We start from the raw sequence: 9,228 nt of genomic DNA, 5'->3' as shown, positions 1-9,228 counted from the left end.
TAGATTCATGAATCACTTCAGAATACTCACCAGAGTTACATTATCCAGGTTGCTTCTTTTTTAAACAATTTCTATTTATTGTAAAGTATTTTTATTTGGAAGTTCCAAGTGTTGCATTTTTATCACCGTATCTCCCTCCCTCCTGTCCCCTGGGGGTCACCCTCTCTCCTACCTTAAGCCTTGGCAGTCATTAGTCTGTTCTCCACTTCTAAAATATGATCGTTTTAAAGTGTTATATCAATAGAACCACACAGTATGTAACTTTCTGGAATTGGCTTTTTTCACTGCAGCCTAACCCCTGGAGAGTCATCAAGATTGTTGCATAAATCAATAGTTCTTTTTTTTTTTTTTTTTCCTGCTGAGGACTACACCTTGGAAACCATGTACCACGGTTTAAACATTCATCCTTTGAAGGACATCTGGGTTATTTCCAGATTTTGGCTGTTATGAAGAAAGCTTCTACAAACATTCATGTGTTGCTTTTGGTGCAGTACAGATTTTCATTTTTTATGAATAAAAGTCGAGGGGTCCAGTTGCTGGGCCATATGGTAATCGCATGTTTAGATTGGTAAGAAACCGCTCGCTGACTGTTTTCTAGAGCAACTGTATCATTTTACACTTCTACTTGCAATGTATGAATGATCTAGATTCTCCTCATCCTCAAAAGCATGTGGTACTAACACTATTCTTTATTTTAGCCTTTCTGATAGATGTGTAGCGGTCTCTCTTAATTTGTATTTCCCCATTTGCTAATGATATTGAAATACTTTCATGTGCTTATTTGTCATCTATACGTTCTCTTTGGTTTAATGCCTGTGACTTTGACCCATTTTCTAATTGGGTTTTTAAGAATGATTGAACTTTTAGAATCCTTTCTTTTCTAGATACTAGTTTTTTGTTGAATATGTGGTTTACACATATATTCTGTGAACCTGTAGCTTATTTTTTCATTCTCTTTACATGGGTATTTGTAGATAAAAAGTTTTTAATTTTAATAAGATTCAATTTATCAATTTTATGATTAGAAAGGGGCTTTCCTGGTGGCTCAGACAGTAAAGAATCAGCCTGCAATGCAGGAGAACTGGGTTCGATCCTTGGGTCAGGAAGATCCCCTGGAGAAGGGAATGGGTACCCACTCCAGTGTTCTTGCCTGGAGAATCCCATGGACAAAGGAGCCTGACAGGCTACAGTCCATGGGGTCACAAAGAGTTGGACATGACTGAGTGACTAACACACACGCATGATTAGAAAATACTCTTTTATGGATAGTGTTTTTGATATCATGTCTAAAAACTTGTTACTGTTGTTCAATCACTCAGTCATGTTCAACTCTTTGTGACCCCATGGACCACAGCACACCAGGCTCTCCTGTCCTTCACTATCTCCCCAGGGCAGCCAGTGGCAATGGTCAGGGTGGAGACCTCTCTCTTCCACATGACTCCTGGGTGGCGGACCAGCCCCAGGGTGGCCAGCAGCAGCAGAGGGGCCGGGGAGCCCTTCTCTCCTGGGTGTCCTCCAACATCACTCGGTTCCAGCCAACGACTACAGCAGGGTCTTTGCCCAGGCCCTGGTCTGGACATTGGTCGGCACATTGACCAACACCCAGCGCTGGTGAAGGTTTACACACTCAAGAGGGCCACCAGTGGGACAGCCAGGGTGCCAGGTGTGTCCTCTGGCTACATGGAACAGTTGAAAGGTATATCCCTGCTAGTCAGAGCCTGACAAAACGTGGTCCACTGGAGAAGGCAATGGAAAACCAGTATTCTTGCCTTGAGAACCCCATGAACAGTACGAAAAAAATTTGTTACTTAGCTCTAAATCCCAAAGATTTTCTCTTACTCATTTGTCTAAAAGTTTTATAGTTTACATTTAATCCCATAATCCATTGTGAGTTAATTTTTGTCTATGATGTGAAGTTTAAGCCAAGGTTCCTGTTTTGTCTCTAAATGTCCAGTTACTTTGGCAGCATTTCTTAAAAAGGCTCTTCTTGCTCCATTAAATTGTTTTTGCACCTTTGTCCAAAATCGGTTGAGCATATTTGTATAAATCTATTCATGGATTCTCTATATTCCACTGGTCTATAGTTCTGTCCTTCTGTCTACATCACACTTTTTTGATTACTGTAGCCATATTAATAAGTCTTCATGTCATGTATTAGTTTCCTGGGGCCACACTTAGTGGCTTAAAACAATAGGAAAGTGTTCTTTCACAGTCCTGGAGGCCAGAGTCTGAAATCATAGTGTAGGTCGGTAGTGTCTGCTCCTTCTGCAGGTTCTAGGCAAGAATTATTCCTAGCCTCTTTCAGCTTCTGGTGGTTATTGGCAGTTCTTGGCTTCCTTGTACCATAGCTGCATCACTTCAATCTGTCTTCACATCACGTTTCCTCTGAATATGTCTTCTCCTCTCTGCGTCTATCCCCAAATTCCCCTTCTTCTCTCTTATAAGGATATGTGTAATTGTAATTAGAGCCCATTCATATAAACCAGGGCTTCCCTGGTGGCTCAGGGGTAAAGAATTTGCCTGCCAGGATTCGATCCCTGGGTTGGGAATATCCCTTGGAGGAGGATATGGCAACCCACTCCAGTATTCTTTGCCTGAAAAATTCCATGGACAGAGGAACCTGGCAGGCTACAGTCTGTGGGGTTACAGAATTGGAAACGGCTGAGTATGCACAAATGCATGCATATGCTCCAAGTTGAGCTCTTTCTTTCAAGATTTCTAACTTCATCACATCTTCTGAAATGTAAAATAATTGCTGTTTCTCCATATAGTATCTTCAGGGACATGGACAGATATTCAGTAGTTTGGGAGCTAATAATCTGCCCAGTAAAATTAGGTAGAGTAAGTCCTCCTACTTGATACTTCTCTATCATGACTGTAGATTGTTGAGCTTGTCTGGGGCTTGTGGCTTTTCATATCAATTTTAGAATAAGCTCATCTATGACTACAAAAAGCCTTGTAGGAATTGTGGTAAGCATTATATTAAGCCTATAGATCTATTTTGGAAGAATTGACAACTTTGCTAAGTTTTCCAACCCATGAACTTGGTATATCTCTCCATTTACTTAGATCTTTTAAAATTTCTTTCATTCCCATTTTGTAATATGTTAAGCTGTACAGCTGGGTTTCCCTGGTGGCTAAGCTGATAAAGAATCCGCCTGCAATGCAGGAGACCTAGGTTCAATCCCTGGGTTGGGAAGATCCTCTAGAGAAGCAAAAGGCTACCCACTCCAGTACTGTGGCCTGGAGAATTCCATGGACTGTATAGTCCATGGGGTCCCAAAGAGTCAAACATGACTGAGCTACTTTCAGTCTGTACAGTTAAGTGTATATCTAAGTATTTCATAATCTTTAGAAAGATAGTAAATGGTATTGTGTTTTAATTTTATTTCTACATGTTCAGGGATAGTTCACACAGCGACTCACTGTGTGTTGGTCTTGTTTACCATGAACCTGCTGTAATCATTTATTAGTTCTGGGAATTTTTCTTTTTTTGAATTTTTCTTTTATGTAGTATTTTTGGAGTTTTCTACATAAACAGTCATATCATCTGCAAATGGAATCAGTCCTATTTCTTCCTTTCTCATCTGCATGCCTTTTATTTCTTTCCCTTGTTTTATTGCAATGACTGGAACTTTCAGTATTACATAGAATAAGAGTAGTGGGAGTAAACATTCTTGCTTTGCTCCCAAATCTGTTGGGAAAGCATTCAGTCCTTCACTAATAAGTATGCTATTCAGTTCAGTTCAGTTCAGTCGCTCAGTTGTGTCCGACTCTTTGTGACCACATGAATCGCAGCACCCCAGGCCTCCCTGTCCATCACCAACTCCTGGAGTTCACTCAGACTCACGTCCATCGAGTCAGTGATGCCATCCAGCCATCTCATCCTCTGTTGTCCCCCTCTCCTCCTGCCCCCAATCCCTCCCAGCATCAGAGTCTTTTCCAATGAGTCAACTCTTCGCATGAGGTGGCCAAAGTACTGGAGTTTCAGCTTTAGCATCATTCCTTCCAAAAAACACAGGGCTGATCTTGAGAATGGACTGGTTGGATCTCCTTGCAGTCCAAGGGACTCTCAAGAATCTTCTCCAACACCACAGTTCAAAAGCATCAATTCTTCGGCGCTCAGCCTTCTTTACAGTCCAACTCTCACATCCATACATGACCACAGGAAAAACCAAGCCTTGACCAAACGGATCTTTGTTGGCAAAGTAATGTCTCTGCTTTTGAATATGCTCTCTAGGTTGGTCATAACTTTCCTTCCAAGGAGTAAGCATCTTTTAATTTCATGGCTGCAGTCACCATCTGCAGTCATTTTGGAGCCCCAAAAAATAAAGTCTGACACTGTTTCCACTGTTTCCCCATCTATTTCCCATGAAGTGATGGGACCAGATGCCATGATCTTCGTCTTCTGAATGTTGAGCTTTAAGCCAACTTTTTCACTCTCCACTTTCACTTTCATCAAGAGGGTTTTTAGTTCCTCTTCACTTTCTGCCATAAGGGTTGTGTCATCTGCATATCTGAGGTTATTGATATTTCTCCCAGAAATCTTGATTCCAGCTTGTGCCTCTTCCAGCCCAGCGTTTCTCATGATGTACTCTGCATATAAGTTAAATAAGCAGGGTGACAATATACAGCCTTGACGTACTCCTTTTCCTATTTGGAACCTGTCTGTTGTTCCATGTCCAGTTCTAACTGTTGCTTCCTGACCTGCATATAGGTTTCTCAAGAGGCAGGTCAGGTGGTCTGGCATTCCCATCTCTTTCAGAATTTTCCACCTTTACTTTTTTTGTAGATAGTTGAAATATTAGCACTGTATTCGTTAGTTGCTGAATATTTTATCATTGAAAGGTATTAGATTTTGTCAAATGCTTTTCCAGTATTGATTGATATGACCTTATGATTTTGTTTCATTAGGTTGTTGATGTAGATGACATTGACTGATTTTCAAAAGTTGAACCAGCCTAGCATATCTAGAACAAATTCCATTTGGACATGGTGTACAATTTTATACATAGTTGGATTCAGACTGTTGTTTTTTAAGGATTTCTGTATCTATGTTTATGAGATCTATTGGCCTACATTTTCTTTATTCTTTCTGTCTTTGTTTTTGTTATCTATTTTATCTTGGTTGAAGTTTGATAGTTTTTTTTTTTTTTTAAGAAATTGGTCCCTTTATTTGAAGTTATTGAAGTTATGTGCATTAAGTTATTCACAATATTCCCTTATTATCTTTCTACTGACTGCAGAATCTGTAATAATATTCTGATATTTAGTGATTTATGTAATTTCTCTTTTTATTTTTGTCCTCCTAGTGTATTACCAATTTTATTGATATTTTGGGAACTAGCTTGCTATTTCATTGGTTTTATTTGTTGTTTTTCTGTTTCTAATTTTATTAATATCTTTCTCTGTTATTTCCTTCCTTCTACTTGTTTTAGGTTTTTTGCTCTTTGTGTTTGTTTCTTTTAGGTAGGAAGTTAGATTACTAATTTAAGACCTCTCTTCATTTCTAATATAAGCATTTAATACCATAAATCTCCTTAGCATCACTTTAGAAACTATATGTTGCATTTTTGTTTTCATTAAATTCTATATGTATTTAAAATTTTGAGACTTCCTCTCTTATTCATAGCTTATTTAGAAGTATGTTGTTTAATTAAATTTTTGCTTAAGTTTGTTTTCTTACCTAGGATATGGTTTAGATGAAAATATATATATATATATATATATATATATATATATATATATATATATTCTGCTGTTTTTGAGTAGTTGTTGTTTAGTCGCTAAGTTCTGTCTGACTCTTTTGCAACCCCATGGATTATAGCCCACCAGCCTCCTCTGTCCATGGGATTTCCCAGGCAAGGATACTGGAGTGAGTTGCCACTTCCTTTCCATGTACGTTGATTAGGTTTAGTTGGTTGACTGTGTTCAGATTTCCTATATCTTTGCCAATTATCTGTCTAGTGAGTCTGTCAGATTTTGGTTCAAGTATTTTGAGACTCTACTATTTGCTGAGTATACAGTTAGGATTACTGTGTCTTTCTGGTGTATTGATACTTGTATCATTATGTCCTTCTCTGTCTCTAGGTCATTTTTTTTTTTTTTTTTGCTCTAAAATCTACTTTATCAAATGTTAATATAGCCACTCCTTTTAAATGTAATGTTTATATGATTCTGTATCTTTTACGTAACTTTCTTCATCCCTTTACTTTCAGTATACCTGTCATTGAATTTGAAGTAAGTTTCTTTGAAACAGCACTTGTTGGGTCATTTTGAAAAATCTACTCTGCCAATTGCTGTCTTTCAATTGGTGCATTTAGGCTATTTATATATAAGGTAATATTGATATGTTAGTGTTTGTCTGCTTTTTTAATGTTTTTTTTTTTCCATTTCTTTCCTTCTTGTTTTTATTCTGTTTCTCTGTTTTGTTTTCTTGTAGATTACTTGACTATTTTTTATGATAGCATCTTGGTTACTTATAGTGTTTCCAAGTATATCTTTTTATGTCTGTTTATTGTGGTTCTCAATGTATTTCTTTATAGGGTTTTTATAGTGGTTGCTTTGAGTATTATGATATACAGAATGGTTTATCACAATCTGTTGGTATGGAAAGCAGAATGTTCCTCACACCCCACCCTCCAGAGATATCCATGTTCAAATCCTTGAGACCTGTGAGTAAGTAAGGGATTTTGAAGATGTGATTAGGTTAAGGCTCTTGAGATGGCAAGAACATCATGCATTAACCAGTGGGTCCAATATAAAAACAAAAGTTCTTACTGAAGGAGGCAGAGAATTATATAAAGAGATGTGATAACAGAAGCAGCTGGAGAGTCAGAGAGTTTTGAAGACGCAATGCTGCTTTCTTTAAAGATGGAAGAAGCCATCTTCCATGAGCCAAGGAATGCAGTTGTACCTTGGAAATTTTTTCTTTAGTGGCAGACTGTCCTGCTGTTTAGCATGCAGATCCCAGCCTGCTTTTAGGGGAGCTGTTGTTATAATCAGAGCTTAATTTTCAGAGTTGTTGCACTGTTATTTCGATCAGCTTGACTTATCTTTTGCTGCAGGGGCTGGTACCTGCTGGTGCTTGCTGAGGGGATGGAGAGGGTTCCCCAGGCTGGGATGCCAGGTATATTCTAGCTGGGGGAGGGGTCTCAGGCCTCTGGGGTCAAGGGGGCATCCTGGACCATGCCACCTACTGTGCCTGGCTTCCTCTTTCAGCACCCCTCGGTGTCTGGCATCTTCAGCACCCCTGGGTATCTTTCAGTACCCCTAGGTAGCTGGTATCTTTCAGTGGGGAAGGGGAGTTTTATTTTTATTATGTTATTATTTTTAAATTATTTATGTATTTATTTGGCAGTGCTGGGTCTTAGTTGCAGCATGCAGAATCTTTGATCTTTGTTGTGGCATGCAGGTTCTTTAGTTGTGGCATGTGAACACTTACTTGTGGCTTGTGGGGTCTAGTTCCCTGACCAGGGATTGAACCTGGGCCTCTGCATTGGGAGTATGGAGTCTTATCCACTGGACCACCAGGGAAGTCCCAAAAAGGTGAGGTTTAGGCTCAGTGGAAAAGGAGAATGGCTTCTCAGGCCATTTATTGTTACTTGAGCTCCTGATGGATCTCTCTTGCCTATTCTTCTGGTTTTGCTTGATATTGTCAGAGGGACTCCCTTTGCTTCAGGGGGAGGAAGGAGACTACCTGGCTTTTGGTGCTGGATAAGAGGTCAAAGTTGCCTCTTTCGCTCTCCTCCTTCATCCTCATCAAGAGACTCTTTAGTTCCTCTTGGCTTTCTGCCATTAGAGTGGTTTCATCTGCATATCTGAGGTTGTTGATATTTCTCCTGCCTATCTTGATTCCAGCTTGTAAGTCATCCAGCCTGGCATTTCTCATGAGGTGAAAGAGCTGGCTTAAGACTAAATATTAAAAAAACTAAGATCATGGCATCTGACCCCATTACTGCATGGCAAATAGAAGGGGAAAAGGTGGAAGTAGTGACAGATTTCCTCCTTGTGGGCTTCAAAATCACCGTGGATGGTGACTGTAGCCTTTAAATCAGAAGATGATTGCTTCTTGGCAGGAAGGTGATGACAAATGTGGACAGTGTGTTGTAAAGCAGAGACATTACTCTGCCTACAAATGTCTGTATAGTCAAGGCTATGGTCTTCCCAGTGGTCATATATGGTTGTGAGAACTGGACTGTAAAGAAGGCAGAATGCCAAAAATTGATGCCTTCGAACTGTTGTGCTGGAGAAGACTCCTGAAAGTCCCTTGGTCAGCAAGGAGGTCAGACCAGTCAATCTTAAGAGAGATCAACCCTGACTACTCACTGGAAGGACTGATGCTCTGAAGTTGAAGTTCTAGTATTTTGCTCATCTAGTATGAACAGACAACTCATTGGAAAAGTGCCTGATGCTGGGAATGATTGAGGGCAGAAGGAGAAGAGGGTGTCAGAGGATGAGATGGCTGGATGGCATCCCTAATGCAATGAGCATGAACTTGGGCAAACCGCAGGAGATGGTGAGAGATAGGGAGGTCTGGCATGCTATAGTTCATGGGGTTGCAAAGCGTCAGACACGACTGAGCGGCTGAACAACAACAACAATGGAAGGTCAAAACATCCTGGGTCTGGGTGACTTACAAATTGTGCTGTTCAGGGAGAGGCACACGGCATCATGCCTCTGTGTTGTTCTTCCAGTCTTGGGGTTCCAAACAAGATTTTCTTCTTACCACCGTTCAGAGTTCTCTCAGCCTTATTTCGAGGTTTATATTGTCTCTTGGGAAGGAAGAGAGAGAAACAGGTTTGTGCCTTCTTGTCCAGACTGGAAGCCACTGTTCAATTTTTGATAATAGAGAATTGTTTTTCTTTTTTTGGAGAGGGTCCACTGTGTCTGAGGAACTGGAAGAAGGTATCTTAAGAGGAGCAAACTGAATATGGAGTGAAATGAGGTTGAGGTTGGAGAAGTAGGAGGAGCTCATCATATAAGACAACATGGATTGTGTTAAGGGGTTTGGAGTTTAGTCTGGGTGCAATGGGAAACTATGGTAAGGTTTTAAGCAATGGAATGACTTGATCTATTTTCATTTTAGAAAGATTCTTTCAGTTTCTATTTGGAAAAATATATGACATAAAGCTATTGCTTTCTAGCGACTTCCCTGGTGGTCCAGTAGCTAAGACTCAGTGCTCCCAAGGGTTCGATCACTGGTCAGGGAACTAGATCCCACAACTA

General features: G+C 39.9%; 1 non-coding gene across 1 annotated transcript; it reads right to left on the bottom strand.

Annotated features, from left to right (window-relative positions):
- Positions 1–7,464: 7,464 nt before the first annotated feature.
- On the bottom strand, positions 7,465–7,536 carry TRNAG-CCC (transfer RNA glycine (anticodon CCC)). Its single transcript has one exon. It is a non-coding gene; the product is annotated as a tRNA-Gly (tRNA).
- Positions 7,537–9,228: the final 1,692 nt, after the last annotated feature.

This window comes from Bos javanicus, chromosome 12 (genome assembly GCF_032452875.1).
Source record: "Bos javanicus breed banteng chromosome 12, ARS-OSU_banteng_1.0, whole genome shotgun sequence".
NCBI classification, from domain to species: Eukaryota; Metazoa; Chordata; class Mammalia; order Artiodactyla; family Bovidae; genus Bos; species Bos javanicus.
The sequence above is the reverse complement of the archived record's forward strand: the minus strand, read 5'-3'. Positions and strand labels throughout refer to the sequence as shown.